The sequence below is a fragment of the Geotrypetes seraphini genome, chromosome 2 (genome assembly GCF_902459505.1).
Source record: "Geotrypetes seraphini chromosome 2, aGeoSer1.1, whole genome shotgun sequence".
NCBI classification, from domain to species: Eukaryota; Metazoa; Chordata; class Amphibia; order Gymnophiona; family Dermophiidae; genus Geotrypetes; species Geotrypetes seraphini.
In genome coordinates, this window is record NC_047085.1 from 514254275 (window position 1) to 514270402 (window position 16128).

Here is a 16128-nt window from a genome sequence, read left to right on the forward strand (position 1 = left end):
CTACCTCAAACACCTCATTGGACTATTGAGAGCCTTTGAGACTGACCTACCGGCCTCCCGGCAAGGAACGTTCGGCCTGCTGTTAGAGTCCCTCTCCAACCTGCGCCTTCATCTATTCCACGCGGCCTACGATGGCTTCGAACTCTCCTCCAGAGAAGCAGCCTTCGCTATCGCCATGCGCCGACTAGCTTGGCTGCGCCTGGTCGACATGGACCCCAACTTACAGGACCGGTTGGCTAACCTCCCCTGCGTGGGAAAGGAATTGTTCGATGACACTATCGAGGCGGCTACAAAACGCCTCTCCGAACATGAACGCTCGTTTGCCTCCCTTGTCCGGCAAAAGCCCAAACCGCCAGCGGCCAGGCCGTATAGGGCCCCTCCGCGCCGCTACCCACAAAAGTCCACCCCTGCTTTCTCGCGGCCCCCACCCAGGCGTCCGCAAGCCCACCACAGGGCCATGCCCAAGTCCCAACCGCCTGCGACCACTAAACCATCCCCGTCCTTTTGACGGGGCATGCGGAAGGGGGCGGGCCCCCTCCGCCATAGTCCCAGGCCTCCTTCCCATCGGGGGTCGACTCAAAGCCTTTTACCCTCGCTGGGAACAAGTCACGTCGGACGCATGGGTCCTTGGCGTGATCTCATCAGGGTACTCTCTCAACTTTCGGGCCATTCCCCCGGACAACCCCCCAAGGAATTGCCCTCCCAACTGGACTCAGCTATCTCTACTCCTCTCCGAAGCCCGAGACCTGCTTCGCCTGAGAGCAGTGGAGAAGGTTCCCCCCGACCAACGGGGAAAGGGCTTCTACTCCCGTTACTTCCTGGTACCGAAAAAAACGGGAGACCTACGCCCAATACTAGACTTGAGACGCCTCAACAAATTCCTGGTACAGGAAAAGTTTCGGATGCTCTCACTACCGACACTTTACCCCTTGATCGACGAGGGCGACTGGCTCTGCTCCCTCGATCTCAAAGAGGCGTACACACATGTCCCAGTGCACCCCGCTCAACGCAAGTTCTTGCGCTTCCAGGTAGGGGACTGGCACCTACAATACCGAGTCCTCCCCTTCGGACTAGCATCATCACCTCGGGTCTTCACCAAGTGCCTCGTGGTGGTAGCAGCAACCTTACGTTCCCAGGGCCTCCAGGTATTCCACTACCTGGACGACTGGCTAATCAAAGCCCCGTCCAGGGAAGGGGTTATCTCAGCGACCCAACAGACTATTACCTACCTACAAAGTCTGGGGTTCGAAATAAACTTCCCAAAATCTCAACTACGCCCCTCGCAGTCCCTACAGTTCATCGGGGCCACGCTGGACACGGTTCGCCTCCGTTCCTTCCTCCCCCCTCCGCGCCGGGAGGCGTTAGTAAGTCTGAGCCGAAGGATCTCCCTGCTGACCTCGGTATCAGCTCGACAGATGATGACCCTCCTGGGCCACATGGCCTCCACCGTCCATGTCACACCCTTCGCCCGCCTCCACCTGAGAATCCCTCAATGGACCCTGGCATCTCAATGGCGTCAAGACCGGGACCCGATCGACCGCTCCGTGACATTGACTCCTTCATTGCAACGATCGCTCCGCTGGTGGGGCGACTCTTCAAATCTTTCCAAAGGTTTGCTCTTCCTCACCCCACCCCACAGCAAGGTACTCACCACGGACTCCTCGGAGTACGCTTGGGGAGCCCATCTGGACGGCCTACGCACCCAAGGAATGTGGTCAGCACAAGACCGTCGCTGCCACATCAACGTGCTAGAACTTCGGGCCATCTATCTCGCAGCTGTAGCCTTCCAACATCTGCTCCACGACCGAGTGGTTCTCATCCGAACCGACAACCAGGTAGCGATGTACTACGTAAACAAACAAGGGGGGACAGGGTCTTGGCCCCTCTGTCGGGAAGCCCTGCGCCTCTGGAAATGGGCAATCTCCAACAACACCTTCCTCCGAGCGGTGTACATACAAGGATAACAAAATTGCCTGGCGGACAGACTCAGCCGCCTCCTCCAGCCACACGAGTGGTCACTACACTCTCAGACCCTACGAGGGGTGTTCGAACGGTGGGGGACACCTCAAATAGACCTGTTCGCGTCCCCTAACAACCACAAGCTGCCTCTCTTCTGTTCCCGGATATACTCTCCGGACTGGCTCGAGGCCGACGCCTTCCTCCTCGACTGGGAGGGAAGGTTCCTGTATGCGTTCCCGCCGTTTCCTCTGATACTGCGGACGCTTGTCCACCTGAAAACAGTACAAGCCACCCTGATCCTGATTGCCCCTCGCTGGCCTCGCCAGCCGTGGTTTTCCCTTCTACTTCAACTCAGTGCCAGAGATCCACTGCCTCTGCCTCTGTTTCCCTCTCTACTGTCACAGGGTCAGGGTTCACTGTTACATCCCAATCTTCAATCTCTTCATCTGAATGCTTGGTTTCTTTCCCCCTGACTGCTCTCCCCGTGTCTCAATCAGTCAAGGAGATATTGGAGGCTTCCAGAAAAACCTCGACGAGAACCTGCTACTCCCAAAAGTGGACCAGATTCTCAACCTGGTGCTCCTCCCACAGCCAGGACCCGGTGTCGGTCCCCGTCCCCCTGGTCCTTGACTATCTACTTCAACTATCTCATTCCGGCCTAAAGACCAACTCCATTCGAGTACACCTCAGTGCGATTGCGGCCTTTCATCAGCCCCTGGAAGGGAAAGCCCTCTCGCTCCATCCCTTAGTCACTCGCTTCATGAAGGGTCTCCTGAACGTCCACCCCCCTCTCAAACCTCCCCCGGTGGTTTGGGACCTTAACGTGGTTCTGGCTCAACTAATGAAACCTCCATTTGAGCCACTAGACAAATGCCATCCAAAATTCCTCACTTGGAAGGTAATTTTCTTACTCGCGCTCACGTCCGCACGGCGGGTTAGTGAGCTACAAGCTCTGGTAGCGGACCCACCCTTCACGGTATTCCATCACGACAAGGTGGTACTCCACACCCATCCAAAGTTCCTACCTAAAGTAGTGTCTGATTTCCATCTCAATCAGTCCATCGTCTTACCCGTGTTTTTTCCCAAGCCCCACTCTCACCCCGGAGAAGTGGCGCTCCACACTCTTGACTGCAAAAGAGCGTTGGCCTTTTACCTCCAACGCACTCAGCCACACCGGAAAGTCCCACAACTATTTCTGTCCTTCGACCCAAACCGGTTAGGCCACCCAGTCTCCAAACGCACCTTGTCCAACTGGTTGGCCGATTGCATCTCCTTCTGCTACGCTCAGGCTGGTCTCGCGCTGCATGGTCGAGTAACGGGACACAAAGTCCGAGCGATGGCAGCCTCCGTAGCGTTCCTCAGTTCCACACCTATTGAGGAAATCTGCAAGGCTGCCACGTGGTCTTCGGTTCATACCTTCACCTCCCACTACTGTCTGGACTCCCTGTCCAGAAGCGATGGCCGGTTCGGCCAATCGGTATTGCGAAATCTATTTGCTTAAATTGCCAACTTCCCTCCATCCCTCTTCAGTAAGCTTGGAGGTCACCCACATGTGAGAATATCATGCCTGCTTGTCCTGGGATAAAGCACAGTTACTTACCGTAACAGGTGTTATCCAGGGACAGCAGGCATATATTCTCACAACCCGCCCACCTCCCCGAGGTTGGCTTCTTGGCTAGTTAAGTGAACTGGAGACCACGAGGGGATGCACCCCCTAGTGGAGCAGGAAGGCACGCATGTGTGGAGCAGCAGAGCAAACTTAAATCTTCAATCAAGTTTGCTTGAAAATGCTTCCGCATCGGGGCTCCGTAGATGACGTCACCCACATGTGAGAATATATGCCTGCTGTCCCTGGATAACACCTGTTACGGTAAGTAACTGTGCTATTTCAGTTTTAAATCGGATAACATATTTCCCAGTGAAGCCATGTAGATATTGAAGAGTGAGGGGGAGAGTGGGGAGCCCTGTGGCACTCCGCAGGGATTGGACCAAGCTTGAGAGTAGGCTCCTTCGCTGTAGACCTGGTATGTACATTTTTTTAGGAAACTAGTGAACCAGTTTAGTACCTGTCCAGAAATGCCGATGGAATCAAGGCATCTAAGCAGGAGGTCATGATCAACAAGGTCGAAGGCACTTCTCAGGTCAAACTGCAGTACCAGTGCACTTTTTTCCCAGGAAAACAAATGGAAAAGATGGTCAGTCATGGAAGCCAAAACTGTTTCAGTGTAATTTGTTCAGAAGCCAGATTGAGAATCATGTAGAATGTTAAACTTCTCTAAATATTCTGTGAGGTCGATGTTAACCAGACCTTCCATTAGTTTAAGAAAGAATGGCATGTTGGCAATGGGTCTGTAGTTGGCCGTCAAGGAAACAGACTCCTTTGGGTTTTTGATAATAGGAGTCATGAGGATATGACCAAGTTCCTCTGGGAATTACCGGTACGCATGCATGATGAAACCCAGTTAAAAAGTTCAGCCATTGGATTTTACATATTTTGAGTAAAGCTTGAGGAAGTGGCTCCAGTCTGGGTATTCAAAGTGATTTCAGGTCATATCAACAGCTTTACCTTTTTTGTCTGAGGCAGGAAACATGATAGGTAAATCTATGCTTGAACCTGCAAGAGACAATCTCAATTTGTGGATTTTTGTAACGAAAAAGTCAGCTAAGATCGCCGCAGGGGGTAGGGAGTCTGTATTGGAGCGCTTGTGGAATTCAATATCAAACAAAGAATTGACTATTTTGAAGAGTTTGTGACTATTTAAAGTAGGAGAATTAATTTTTTGGGAGTAATGTTTGCTACACTTTTCTTTGATCATTATTTTGTATTCTTTAACCTTTAGTCGCCAAGTAAGTCTATCTTCTTCTTTCCCTGTTTTGAACCATATTCTTTCCAATTTGCGTAATTCTCGCTTTAAGACCATTAAGTCGGTATCATACCAGTTGTCTGATAAAAGTCTTTTTTTACGTTTTTTCAGAGGGGCTATGTCGTTTAAGACTTGATCACTAAAGTTTTTCCATCCTAAAATGAAGTTAGGGTCAAAAGCTGGGTTGGAGATTAAGCTATAGTGCGTCCAAAATTCTACCGGGTTCAGCTGTCCTCTTGTGCAAATAGTTTTCTCTTTGAAGTTGTTCCTTGGTTCTGTTTTAAGTTGTCTTTTAATCCAGTATAGTTCAAAGTTGCATAAAAGATGGTCCGACCAGGGAGTATAAGACCAGGTTTCACCTTTGAGACTTATACTGGGGGTCGTTAGGGCATTAGAAAGGAATGTGATCAGATCTAACTGGTGACCTTTCTGGTGGGTTTTAGTTGGGGATGGTTTGGAGAACCCTAATGATGTAAGGAAGGAAAGTAGGTCGGTTACATTCAAGTTTCTTTATTTTTGATATACCGTCTATAAAAATACATGTCTAGACGGTATACATTATAAAAATTATAGGAAGGAATTAAAGTAAGCAAATAAAAACAGTAATTTATCAAATATTAAAAATATTGGACAAGTTCATTGGAATTGTCTGCCTTTTTGAGGTGTAAATTAACATCCCTGGCTATAAAGTTGTAGGCACCGGCTACCGAGTTTGCAAGGAGGAATTTGTAGAATTCCTCTTTTGCTAGGTGCCATTTGTTGGGGGGGATGTAAAATATTGTGAGGATCAAGTTATCTTTGCAATCCTCTTTAGATATTTTACAAGTGAGAATTTCCAGGCCAGTAGTCAGTTTGGAGTGTAACACTTGGAACTTTAAGTGGTTTCGGAGAATTATTGCTAAACCACCTCCTCTTTTTTTGATTCTTGATAAAAGGATAATTTTGTAGTCTGAAGGTAGTATATCCCCTATGATGATATCCTAATCAGAGGTTAACCATGTTTCAGTTAGAAGTAGAATATCCAGATGGGTTTCTTCCAGCCAGTCTTTGACCAGTTGTGCCTTATTCCTGACTGAACGAATGTTCAGGTAAGCTCCAGATAGCTTGTAATGATCTAGAGGAGCCAACGGCTCCGAGTGTTGTAGGTTTTTTAGGAGTCGTTGTCTTTTTTGCGTTGGTCTTAAGGGACGGTGGGAAGAGTTAACCACAGGGATTGGAAAGGGACCTGTTTCCATGCAGTCATAAAGGTGGTGAGAGGGGCGAAAAAAATTTTTGGACCTGGTGATTCTGTCCCATGTAAAGTGAGTTTGAATTGATTCAAATGCTAAAGGTCTTGATAGCAAACTTCTCATACCTAGTACCTAGATATTCTCAGCGACCTGGTCCACATCCATAAGAATCCGTAACAAAATTCAACTGAACCTACCGCCCATAAGGAACCTTCAATACAAGCAAATTTTCAACTCCATGCTAACCTATCTGGGAGTAAAAACCTGGAACGATCTCCCAGAAACTATCAGAAAGGAGGCCAACTACTCCTTCTGAAAAAAACTGAAAACTTACCTCTTTGACAGTTAATATCTGCCTTTTCCTTTCCTCCTATATGTCCCTTTCCCCCTTCTCCCCCTTCCCTCCCTGTTTTACTCTTCAGTCGCCTAGAGCTTGTATAGGTTTGTGCAACTCACAAATAGAACATTAGATTAGAATTAATGGGAAAGGGAAGACGGGACAAAGGGGTCAAGAAACAAACTATATAATACTCTATAATGCGCTGTATCAAGGACAAAATGAATTCTTCATTGGACCCTAGGCACCCAAGTACACTGGGCTCCCTGGACCTGCCCCCTCCCTGCTTCTGCCCTCATACGTTCCCCTTCTGCGAGAGTGTACACTCTTGACCCGGGTCTAGAAGATCAAGTAGCTGAATTTGCAGTCTTCAAAAGGCTATGGGCGGTTCCTACACGCTGCCCACAGCTAACCCAGAAGCCTTCCTTCTAACGCAAAATTCCAGCATCAGAGGAATGGCTTCCGGGTCAGCCGCAGGCAGCATGTAGCCCACGGCATTTTGAAGACTGCGAGTTTGGCTGCACTGAAGAAAGCAGGAGGAGGCAAAACTTGGACACCTGGAGCTGGACACAGAGGCAGATAGACTGACGTCACCAGAGCAGGCAGCATTCTGGGCCCCCCTCAACGCTTCGGGCCTGAGGCACGTGCTTACTTGGCCTGTATCTAGGAATGATGAAAACGAACCATTATCTTTTCCTCTCTCTAAGATAATACATTATGTTAGTCATGTGGGACAGACTTCTCAGAAGTTAAGTATTAGAATGATTGAACATTGAGTTGCTTGAGGACCGAGAAAATGTTTACCTCATCAGTTTAAGTATTCCAAGGGATCTCAGAATGGTTTACATTAATTTATTCAGGTACTCAAGCACTTTTCCCTGTCTGTCCTGGTGGGCTTACAATCTATCTAATGTATCTGGTGCAATGGGGGGATTAAGTGACTTGCCCAGGGTCACAAGGAGTGGCATGGGCTTGAACCCACAATCCCAGGGTGCTAAGCTTTAACCACTGCACCATACACTCTTTGTGCATCCTCACTACATATGAGGGGTTGAGTTCAATTTCTGGGTGGTGCATCCTTTTTATTCTATATCTTGATTTAGATTTAAGGTGTGCTTTTCCTGAACCATATAGAACAGTCATATGTGTCCATACTCCATCCACAGGCTGTTCTCCCATCTATAAGTCAAAGTAGAGACAAATGTGACCCAACGGTAACCATGTTTCAATAGGACTCTGGATCAGGGGCCATTACTTCATGCTCATAAATACTTTTAGCCACTATCTTATAGAATAGCACCTAAGAGCTATTGCAGGTAAGTACGAGGGGCTGGTGTGCAAATAGGCAGAGCACGAGTGGGATACAGGCGATTCCTATAGCTACATGCAAAACCTATAGATTAAGGTTAGAGCACTCGGTCTTTTGGCACCTTTGAGAGAATTGACACGCTGCCATTTCCAAGGAACAAATCACAAACCGGCACTGTCTCGAGATAAATGCTTGAAAAAATGCTTTGCAGATAGAAAACTGACCAATTCTCAAGCCAAGGCCCAAACAATTTACATGTACTGAGTATAATAAAAGCTTCACTCAGCTTTCACATCTAAAAAGACACAAAGTGATCCTCTGAGCAAGGCGCTGTCTGGCGGAAACAGCGCAGAGCAAATAGCAGGGCGTGAAAGACCTTCTAAGTCTGGACAGAGTGTGTTATAAGCGAACATCATAAATCCATATCAGGATAATTAACAAATGATCAGAAAATTATATCGAGAGAAGGGCATAATAATATGCTATTGATGTAATTTGCTGGTTAAACTGGACTTAGGGAAAGTAAATATATAAAATATTTGTAGCGGTATTTAAATTATAAGTTCTTTTTCCTTATCTTTGTCCAAATTTCCCGCCTATAGCCTTATGGCTTAATTAATACCAGATGGCTCTTAGACTAGTAGTGGTAAGGAAGATAGAGGGTTTCACATTCCTGAGCAAGGCATGTACTTTCATAAGAATTATGATATACAGTGTTCCCCCGGTTGTTCACGGTCGGTGGTTCGCAGTCCCAGTCATTCGCAGCTCCTGATTGGATAAGGCCCGACTTCGTGCAGGAAGAGGCGGTCGGAGCGAACCACGAGTGATTTCCTGCACTTGCAGTGCTCTGGCTGCTCTCCCGCTGCCCTCTGATTTGTGGGGGGTCCTGGAACGGACCCCCCGCGAATCTCGGGGGAGTACTGTAGATGTAGGTATGTGTGTGTGTATTTAAATATGAAATGTGCATATAAAGCTAATACTATAAAGATTTAGATTTTGGACAATCCAGAAGCAACATATGGAGTTTGACCTACCTGACCTTGAAGTCTGTGAGGCCTGCTTGCCTTCTTAGATGAGAAGGGGGGCTTCTTGGGCTCAATATAGGAGAGCATTAGTGATTCTCATTAAGGGGGAGGGGGCTTTTGGGCTATTTTGTGTTTGTTTTACCGAGACATAGTTAGACACAGGCAAAAGCCCAGACTGTCGGTTCTTCGTTAGTCAGAGGGCTACATTGATTCATTCTAAGACATAAGACAAATACTGGTTAAGAGAGATATTCCTTCCTTAAGGGTTGTATTGCGTTGGTAAATTTCAACCTAAGTTCTATTAAAATTTATACATTATAATCTTCTTTTATGTAAATTACTGTAAAGATATATAGCTGTTATATCTTAAACAACTTTTCTTTCAGCCTGTTATCTATAAAAGCGAAGAAGGTCTTTGTTAAGTGAAAGCCACTCCCCTACCATGTATGAAATGCCTTAAATCATATGAAGGGAGGGACAAATGATGTATATAAGTGACAGTATTGCTATGGCAAATAGCAATTCCTCCCTTCAGCAAGATGCCATTACTCTGCTGTGAAGAGATGAATTTCCATTGTACAAATCATAATTGTTTATGAGCCTTGTAAGATTATTCTGTTATGAAATAACTTTGAATAAATTTAAATGTTAATTGGCTATCGTGTTTGTGCACTTACTAAAAACCAACTGGGGGCATGTTTAGGCAGGTTAGTATAGTAAATCCCTATTTACCACACAGTGTAGAAACCATTTGTATGTACTGAGTGTAATAAAAGCTTCACTCAACTTGGGTTACTTTTCAACCTGTAACTGAGACACAGATCTTACAATTATGTATAAGTTGAGGAAATGCAAGTGTATATTAGATCCCAGTCCCTTATATTTATATAAGAGAATTCCTGCCCAAGCCATTGCGTGGCTAACTGAACTTATAAATTCTGCCATAGACGTTGGGGGTTTTCTACTGATATGGGCCGTATAGTTCTTACTATAAGCTATAAAAAGCTGACCTAGATCCAACTATCTTGTTAAATTATTGGCCAATTACCAATACAGTGGTGCCTCGCATAACGGACGCCTCGTACAGCGAACGCTGCGCATAACGAACTTTTTGTCTTGTTCCCTATAACGAACTTCGTTTCACACAACGAAGTCGCCCGAGGGGCCCGGGGGGGGGGCGGAACTACTCTCGCCGCTTCCTAATGTGAGCCGGGAACAGCAGCACCCTCCTGTCTGAATGCAGTGTTCCATCATCTCCCTCCACCTTACCTTAGATGCCGAGTTTTCCGGCTTTCTTTTTCGGCCAGCCACACACTTTCAAAGAGCAGCACATGCGCGCATGCTCTGTTGTTCAATCTTCTCCTCTGACGCAACCGGAAACCGGAAGTTGCAGGAGAGGAGAACATTGATCAACTTCAGCAGCTGCGCGTGCACAGCTTTTTGAAAGCGTGCGGCTGGGTGAAAAAGAAAGCTGGCAAACTCTGCATATAAGGTGAGGTGGAGGGAGGGAAATGTAGGGCTGCAGAACGAATTATTTTGTTTTACATGTATTCTTATGGGAAAACAGGGCTGCAGAACGAATTATTTTGTTTTACATGTATTCTTATGGGAAAACAGGGCTGCAGAACGAATTATTTTGTTTTACATGTATTCTTATGGGAAAACGCGTTTCACACAACGAACGTTTCACATAACAAACTTGCTCCTGGAACGGATTAAGTTCGTTGTGTGAGGCACCACTGTATACTGTTGTTAACTAAAATAATGGAATCTATAGAAGCCACGACTGTTTTATAACTCATGAGAAATACCTTCTGTTTCTCTCCAGCAGATCATCAGATCCAACACGAATGGAAGAGAGAAAAGAATCAAGGAGAAGATCCGGTTGAAATGGAACAAATCCAAACACTGTCGAAAAATGTCTGTGAGAATAATTCCCAGGAAACTGAGAAAATTAACACAAAGAATTATAAGCAGGAATCAAAGAACCAGAGAGACCCTACAGAGGTCTCAAGGGATGGAGTCAGGAAGTGTGAGAGAAATGACAGAGATCTGAGTTACTTCCCTGAGGACCAGAGACACCTAGCAGAAGGACCCTTCCAAATAAGCTTCACTAAGCTTTCAAGTCTAAAAAGTCACAAAATGAACCACACAGGAAACAAACCATTTACATGTACAGAGTGTAATAAATGCTTCACTCGACTTTCACATCTAAAAAGCCACCAAATGATTCACATAGGGTACAAACCATTTACATGTACTGGGTGTAATAAAAGCTTCTTTCGACTTTCAGATCTAAAAATTCATGTGTGGATCCACACAGGCCACAAACCATATACATGTACTGAGTGTAATAAAAGCTTCACTCAGCTTTCAAGTCTAAAAAGTCACAAAATGATCCACACAGGGTACAAACCATTTACATGTACTGAGTGTAATAAAAGCTTCACTCGGCTTTCAAATTTAAAAAGTCACAAAATGATCCACACAGGAGACAAACAATATACATGTACTGAGTGTAAGAAAAGCTTCACTTGGCTTTCACAGCTAAAAAGACACAAAATGATCCACACAGGAGACAAACAATATACATGTACTGAGTGTAAGAAAAGCTTCACTTGGCTTTCACAGCTAAAAAGACACAAAATGATCCACACAGGAGACAAACAATATACATGTACTGAGTGTAAGAAAAGCTTCACTTGGCTTTCAAATCTAAAAAGACACAAAATGATCCACACAGGAGACAAACAATATACATGTACTGAGTGTAATAAAAGCTACACTCGGCTTTCACATCTAAAAAGCCACCAAATGATTCACATAGGGTACAAACCATTTACATGTACTGAGTGTAATAAAAGCTTCTTTCGACTTTCAGATCTAAAAAGCCACCAAATGATTCACATAGGGTACAAACCATTTGCATGTACTGAGTGTAATAAAAGCTTCTTTCGACTTTCAGATCTAAAAACTCATGATAAGATCCACACAGGGCACAAACCATATACATGTACTGAGTGTAATAAAAGCTTCACTTGTCTTTCACATCTAAAAAGCCACCAAATGATCCACACAGGGTACAAACCATTTTCATGTGCTGAGTGTAATATAAGTTTCACTCACCTTTCACATCTAAAAAACCACCAAATGATCCACACAGGGCACAAACCATTTACATGTACTGAGTGTAATAAAAGCTTCACTCGGCTTTCAAATCTAAAAAAACACCAAATGAGCCACACTGGGTACAAACCATTTACATGTACTGATTTTAATAAAAGCTTCTTTCGACTTTCAGATCTGAAAACTCATGAGAGGATCCACACAGGGCACAAACCATATACATGTACTGAATGTAATAAAAGCTTCACTCAGCTTTCAAGTCTAAAAAGTCACAAAATGATCCACACAGGGTACAAACCATTTACATGTACTGAGTGTAATAAAAGCTTCTTTCGACTTTCAGATCTAAAAACTCATGTGAGGATACACACAGGGCACAAACCATATACATGTACTGAGTGTAATAAAAGGTTCACTCAGCTTTCACATCTAAAACGCCACCAAATGATCCACACAGGGTACAAACCATTTTTATGTGCTGAGTGTAATATAAGTTTCACTCACCTTTCACATTTAAAAAGCCACCAAATGAGCCACACTGGGTACAAACCATATACATGTACTGAGTGTAATAAAAGGTTCACTCAGCTTTCACATCTAAAACGCCACCAAATGATCCACACAGGGTACAAACCATTTTTATGTGCTGAGTGTAATATAAGTTTCACTCACCTTTCACATTTAAAAAGCCACCAAATGAGCCACACTGGGTACAAACCATATACATGTACTGAGTGTAATAAAAGCTTCACTCAGGTTTCCCATCTAAGAAGCCACCAAAAGATCCATGCAGGATACAAACCATATACATGTACTGAGTGTAATAAAAGCTTCTTTCGACTTTCAGATCTAAAAACTCATGAGAGGATTCACACAGGGCACAAACCATATACATGTACTGAGTGTAATAAAAGTTTTGCTCGACTTTCAGATCTAAAAAATCATGAGAGGATCCACACAGGGCACAAACCATATACATGTACTGAGTGTAATAAAAGCTTCACTCAGGTTTCCCATCTAAGAAGCCACCAAAAGATCCATGCAGGATACAAACCATATACATGTACTGAGTGTAATAAAAGCTTCTTTCGACTTTCAGATCTAAAAACTCATGAGAGGATTCACACAGGGCACAAACCATATACATGTACTGAGTGTAATTAAAGCTTCACTCAGGTTTCCCATCTAAAAAGCCACCAAATGATCCATGCAAGGCACAAACCATATACATGTACTGAGTGTAATAAAAGCTTTGCTCGGATTTCAGATTAAAAATTTCACAAGAATATCCACATGGAAGTCAAACCATTTACACGTGCTGAGTGCAAGAAATGTTTCACTCAGCTTTCAGCTCTAAAAAGCCACCAAGTGATCCATACAGGATACAAATCATGTACATGTACTGTGTAATAAAAACTTCACTCAACCCTCAGATCTAAAAAGACACAGGGCAGAAACCATTTACATGTACTGAGTGTAATATAAGCTTCACTCAGCTTCCAAATCTAAAAAGACACAAAATGATTCACACAGGATACAAACCATTTACATGTACTGAGTGTAATAAAAGCTTTGCTCAGCTGTCACATCTAAAGTTTCACAAGAATATCTACATGGCAGACAAACCATTTACATGTCCTGAGTGTAATAAAAGCTTAACTCAGCTTTCAGATTTAAAAAGATACAGTGATCCACACAGTGTAGAAACCATTTATATGTACTGAATGTAATAAAAGCTTCACTCAGCTTGGGTTACTTTTGAACCGGTAACTGAGACACAGATCTTGCAATTATGTTATAAATTGAGGAAATGCAAGTGTATCTTGGATCCTATTCCCTCATATTTGTATGAGAGAATTCTTGCCCAAGCTATTGTGTGGCTAACTGAACTTATAAATTCTGCCTTAGAAGTTGGGGAGTTTTCTACTGATATGGGCCAAATAGTTCTTATTATAAGCTATAAATAGCTGACCTAGATCCAACTATCTTGTTAAATTATTGGCCAATTACAAATATAGCGCTGTTAACTAAAATGATGGAATCTATCCTCTCCAGTCAACTCTCCACTTATTAGATGAGATTTTCTGTTCTTTTGCCGTATCGGCATGATTTTAGGCCAAATTTCAGTACTGAAACTTTGCTGATTTCTCCTAAAGGTTCAGCAACTACATTTGAATAACAAATTTGCCATCTTATTACAAACAATTCGACTTGTCCGTGGCTTTTGATGTTGTCCATCATGACTTTTTGATAGGCCTAGAGCATGCAGTCTTAAGCTGGTTTTCTAATTTCCTACAATTATGATCTTATACTGTTAATGTGGATGGTATAATATCATTTCCCTGGAAGTCGTCATGTGGAGTCCCACAGGGATTGCCTTTGCCTCCCATCCTTTTCAATATCTATGTGAAATATCTTGAATCATCAATTTTCAAATCCCTGTATACGTACGCAGATGATACTTTCATCCTCCTTGAGGTAGACTTGAATCTTTCAAATCTTTCTGCAAACATAATTCAGTGTATAATGAAATTGCAGGCTTGGTCATTTTCTGTTCAAATGAATTTAAATGAAGCCAAAACTAAACTCCTATGGCTTGGTCCAAAACTGGATCAGGGACATCTCTACAGATTGAGTTTTCCTCTAAGATCGCAGGTGTCATCATAGACTCATCCCTCTCATTCAATGAACAAGCCACCACTGCAATTAGATCTTTCTCTAAATAATTCATAGTATTTGGTGATTATAATCTATTATCGTTTGAATTTTGAGGAACAGATTTCATCTGTGGTTGCTAAAGGCTTTGGGGCTTTGAGACAGCTTAGAGCTATTTGAGATTTTTTGGGTGAGAAATCATTACATATGCTAATTCATGCTGTTGCATTGTCTAAGTTAGATTAGGGTCATTTAGTATATGCCAGTATAGGAAGAGGACAATTAAAGCACCTACAATCAGTACAAGATGCTGCGATTCGGCTGTTAGGCCAGGCACATATTCGTGATCACGATACACCTCTGTATGTGAAATTCCACTGGTTACCAAAGCAACTTAGGATCCAATTTAAGACCTTGCTGTTGGCACATAGAGCATTATTTGAGTTACAACTATTCGATCTTTCTAATTTGGTGTTATTTTATGCACGATCTCTGAATGATAATAGAGTAGTTGTTCCTCACATTTTGAAGGCCCATCTTGCCTCGACTAGGGATTGTGCATTTTTCTGTTTAGTCCTCGGTTATGGAATAGTTTGCCTATAGAATTGAGAAAGGAAGAAGCGTATACATTTGAAATCACATTTCTTTCAACTTGCCTTTTTAAATTGAGGGAATGTATTTGGGACTGCTGTATGTATTTGTTTATTTAATTATTTTTATAAATGGGTGAATGTATTAATTAATTTTATTATTATGGATAAACTGATGGTTAGAGAGAAGCATTTATTAAAAAAGTATATATTTTTTTCTCTCTTTCTTTCCTTTTCTATATGAATGGAGTTCTTTTCAAAATTGTTATGAATTATATTGTAAACCTCTGTGATCCTGTTTTTGGCTGTTAATAAACATAAACAAATTAGCTCTCTAGTAAAAAAAATGTTCCTTCAGCCATCACATAATAATAATAATAACAGCAGGACCGTGAGTTTTATGCGGTTTACAATGATTAGAAAGATGCTACAAATTGAGTGGAACATACATAGTTAGAGATTAGTGGCTAACATTTTAAGGGATCAGATTTATGGGAGAGATTGTGATGGGAGCAATTCTCCAGATTCGTTACCTAGGTACTTCAAGAACAGGTATGTTTTTAGGTGTTTCCTAAATTCACCATAGTTATTTGCGTGTGTTATTAGTTTTTCCAGGTCTTTGCCCCATAAGGCTGCTTGATACGATAGAAGATGTTGATGGTGTCTCTTAAATTTACATCCTCTAGCCGATGGGGAGACGAACTTCAGTTGTGTACTCTTATGTCTGTTGGTTGAGAAGGAGAAGAGGTCAGTTATATATTTAGGGGCTAGACCGAATAGTACCTTGAAGCAGAAACATCCCAGCTTGAATTTTGCATGTGCTTCCATTGGCAGCCAGTGCAGGAGTTGTTAGGAAGGGGTTATGTGATCGGACTTCTTCAACCCAAAGATCAACCTGACTGCCACATTCTGTACCAGTTGCAGTCTCTGCATGTTCTTCTGGGAGATTGCCAGATGGGCAATATTACAATAATCGAGATGGCTCATTATTAGGGATTGTACCAGAAGTCTGAATGATGTAGCATCGAAGTATG

General features: G+C 43.4%; 1 protein-coding gene and 1 pseudogene across 1 annotated transcript in view; both read right to left on the bottom strand.

Moving 5' to 3' along the window:
* Nucleotides 1-16128, bottom strand: part of LOC117355249 (zinc finger protein 420-like) — an 818521-nt gene that overhangs the window by 518423 nt on the left and 283970 nt on the right. The gene's annotated exons all lie outside the window — the stretch shown is intronic.
* LOC117355288 overlaps nucleotides 1-16128 on the bottom strand; it is a 102705-nt pseudogene that overhangs the window by 48876 nt on the left and 37701 nt on the right.